At 29.1% G+C, this 4,253-nt stretch overlaps 1 long non-coding RNA gene across 1 annotated transcript; it reads left to right on the top strand.

Annotated features, from left to right (window-relative positions):
- Nucleotides 1-741: 741 nt before the first annotated feature.
- On the top strand, nucleotides 742-2,671 carry LOC113378415. The gene is made up of 6 exons (XR_003367180.1): nucleotides 742-850; nucleotides 1,089-1,253; nucleotides 1,352-1,543; nucleotides 1,655-1,877; nucleotides 2,293-2,429; nucleotides 2,645-2,671. It is a non-coding gene; the product is annotated as an uncharacterized LOC113378415 (long non-coding RNA).
- The last annotated feature ends 1,582 nt before the right edge of the window (nucleotides 2,672-4,253 follow it).

Here is a 4,253-nt window from a genome sequence, read left to right as displayed (position 1 = left end):
CTTTGTCGAGATAAATAATAAGTTACTATAATTGTTGAGTATCGTTATTTAAACAATGTGATGCTTCTATAGTATTTTCAAACTTCGAAACATTTTCGAAAAATAATATTTTATATTTGTAATAAGAAGCAAAAATATTCAGTAATTATCATAATTATTATAAATAAAGTTAGAAAAAAATAAAGATTACGCAAGGGTAATCTGTAGATATAAAATATTTTGGTGCAATATCACCTAAAAAACTGTTACATTTTTAAAAGATGAAACAAACATCATTATCTATCAGTCCAATTCTATTTATGTAACAACGATATGAAGCCTGTTGAAAAGCAATAAATATTCAGTTTGATGACGAGTTGAGATAATATTTGACATTTTAACATTAAGAATCACTTGAAATATAGCTGTTTATGAGATTATGGAATTTTAAAGATAAATTTGTTTCCGAAAAATTTAAACTTTAATGTATTATGTATCAAATAGCGCTTATGTAAAAAATACCGAAAATACCGGTATTTTTTTAATAAATACCGGTAAAATTACCGCCGAAAAATCGCACGGTTTACCGGTAATTCGGTATACCGGAATTGCATTCCCTAAATAAAATCAACCATTTATTACTTAAAGCCCAAATTAATGATCATTGATTAATGATGATTCTTGAGACAGCCCAGGGGCCGCCCGGGCCGTATGTTTGACATATCTGACCTAGTTAGTCATGTTGACATAATTTTGACATCTCTCAAAGTGACAGCAGTTGTGCAATGTAAATAATTTTAGTATTGAAATTTATGAAAAAGACATCAGAGTGGCTTTTAAATAATATCTGAAAGATTTACGAAGTAAAAAGGTATTTATTTAGTAAAATTAATAAATACTGCAGCTAAAACAGTTCTGATTAGAAACCTAATGTAAAAGTTATCCTAACCTTTCTCTGGCAAATGATTTAACATTTGTGCATATACTTTACTTTCTTTTATTAACTCAATAGAGACTAATAAATAATAATTATTATTAAAGCAATAATCTTTTGTTTGTATTATTGTAGCGTGAGAACGATTAAACATGTATAAAAATCTTATTTTTAGTCAGCATGGACAGGGCATACTATTTTGTCGACAAGGTACTACTAATTAAATGCAATATTACCAATGATTAAAAAGGTTGATGGTGTTGCAAACACAGTTACTGTAAATAAAGAAAATAAAAAGATTCAAAACCTTTGAAGTGTCTACAATAAGGAGGGGAACAAGGTATTAAATAATTTTAATAACTCCACATTATAAGAAAAATACTTACAATTGATTTAATATGGTTGCATCAATATCATTAAAACAGTATATTATTGCAGAGAGAAATGTCTATGTCTGCACAGACAATGTTTACAACCACAGAGCTGTGATATTTCTACATGTATTGTTGTGAAAATGGTTAAACAATTAAATGATTAAACATGTATAAAATGCATCCCTGTTAATGATCAGTTATACCATAATAAAAATCAGCAAACCTTCGAAGCGTCTACAATAAGGAGGTGAACAAGGTATTAAATCATTTTATTAATTCCACATCATAAAAAAAAATCTTGACAATCTTTTTAATATGGTTTTTGCAAGTGTTGCATTAATATCAATCTAACAATATGTTATTACAGATAGAAATGTCTATGTCTGCACAGGCATTGTCTACAAGCCACAGCTGTAATACTTAAACATGCTGTGATATTTCAGCATGTATTGACGTGATAACAGTTAAACCATTAAATAGTTAAACATGTATAAAGAGCATCCTGGTTTATGGTCAGTCACAGGTGTTAAGGTGTACCATAATAAAAATCAGCAAACCTTTGAAGTGTCTATGATAAGGAGGTGAACAAGGTATTAAATCATTTTATTAACACTTTGCCGTCCGCACGTCTTGTAAAAATTTATTCGCTTGGCGCCGGTAGTGCTAATTCGTTATCACTTTGCTTTTCCCCGCCCATTCTAAATATTATCGAAAAATTACAAATTTTTAGTTCTTACTAATGTTGAGGGGTGTAACTTTTTGTTATCTAAATTAAAACACCAACAGGATGGAAAGATTTCTGCCACTGGCCAAAGGAAGATACTGTGCTCACGACACCACTGTGGTGTCGCCGGCTGTTAAGCGCTAGTTTGCGCTCGACACCACTGTTGTGTCGCCGGACGGCATAGTGTTAACTCCATATTATAAATAAAATATGAACAATCTGTTTAATATAACTGATTGTGAGAGTTGCATTGATATCAATCTAACAGTATGTTATTCCAGATAGAAATGTCTATGTCTGCACAGAGAATGTCTACAAGCCACAGTTGTAATATTTCAATGAAATGCTTAAATGGTTAAACATGTACCTAGACCAGCTTTGTTTGTGTTCATTTACGGACAAGGCGTACCATAAGGAGGTGAATCACTGTAAATAAAGAAAACCTTTGAATCTTTTAAAGAGTATTATGGGTATTATGGGTGATTACTTTATTTATTATTAAGATAAAATGGTAAAGTGTAATGTGCCAAATTGTGAAAATAATATAAATATACATGTCTTTCTGGCATCTAATTGTATGTATATGATGATGTATTATGCATATAATGAATATGTATTATGAAAATGGTCTAGATATTTTGAATTTGGAAGCAGAAGGCGAAAAATCCTTTATTGGATGACCTAACTATTTGGTTTGAGGCACAAATCGAAGATAATTTGAAAACAAAACCAATTAGAAGTGTCTCCTTTATGGCAATAACAGAATAGTTTACAAGTCACTGGAGAATGCTCTGATATAGGACCAGGACAACACTCCAAGGACAAGGCCAAGTAATTATAACTCTAAATACTTCAATACAATTTGCAAAAAAATATTAATAAACGAATCTTATGTTTTTAGTTAGGAGATAAAAGCCTAAAAACCTTGAAAAAGATTTTTGCAGTACCCCTAAGATTGTCAAGTGCAGGCTAAAAGTCGCCTATTCTGACACCAGTTTTTCACAAAGGTATTTTTTCATAATAATTGCAGCAAAAATAATTGATTAATCAAATATGATATAACAATATGTTCAATAGAAATGCTTGGTGGTAGCTGCAAATTGCTGCAGAATGCAGTAATAAGGTATAGGAGTGCATTAATAATTTGCACCAAAAATTATGTCATGAACCCATAGATAAAAGAAGAGTTTACGTTTACGTTTACAATAAGGAGGTGGAGAAATAGGTATTAGGTAAGTTTATTAACTCCACATTATAAGAAAAATATTAACAAATCGCGAGGGTTGCATTGATTTCAATTTAACAATATGTTATTATAGAGAGAAACTTCTATATCTGCACAGACAATGACTTCTGTAGTATTTCAACATGCTCAAATTTCTAGATGAAGAATCTTTTTAACAATTACCTATTTCCACATAATAAATAACATTTCTATAACAATTATGATAACGAATGTTAAAAGCAATATGGAAAATATAACTGATCTTCAATTTTTTTTTTTGGTTATGTTTTCCATATTACTTGTAACATTCATTATCATCATTGTTTTAGAAATATGTTATTATTTATTATTTTATCTTATAATTTTGTTATTGTAGCACTGAAGATGGATCAAACCAAGACTCGAAACTTATGCTATTCTAATAAAGACTTTCTTCATTCAATTCTTTTTATTATTGGTTGGATGCCCAAAAATATTATCATATATCTTTTACCATCTGAAAAAACCTCATGCTTTGAATATATATATATATATATATATATATATATATATATATATAAACTAAAATAGTATGCTATAAATAAAGTAATATATTATATAATCATTATTATATTTTCCAACAGGTTAATGACTTTCTGAGATGTCTACACCTCTTCATTCCGATGTAAGGAAACAAAGCATGATAAAGTACCGAATAAAATGAATACATACTTTGATTTTAAATGAGTGAAGAGCGGAAGGAAAGGTCGTGATAATAAAAATGATAGGAATGCAATAATTAGAAAACTTCTATGCAGATTTCATGCAGAGAGAACTAGCAATTAAATTAATGTAGTATGTAATCTTTTATGGTAATACTATTTCTCTCTAAAAATTATAATGAATTTATCATTAAATGATATTTTGCATTTGAGTTGTTCTCATTTCAAATATTGTTTTATACCACAGAATGTCTTATGTACTTGCAGGGTACTATATATATGTTGAGTTTTTATTTAATGTTTTAGGGAAATTTAT

This window comes from Ctenocephalides felis, unplaced genomic scaffold (genome assembly GCF_003426905.1).
Source record: "Ctenocephalides felis isolate EL2017-DRISC unplaced genomic scaffold, ASM342690v1 CF-g0.4_SCAFFOLD_01886, whole genome shotgun sequence".
In the NCBI taxonomy this organism is placed as follows: domain Eukaryota; kingdom Metazoa; phylum Arthropoda; class Insecta; order Siphonaptera; family Pulicidae; genus Ctenocephalides; species Ctenocephalides felis.
This window is presented reverse-complemented; position numbering and strand designations above follow the sequence as displayed.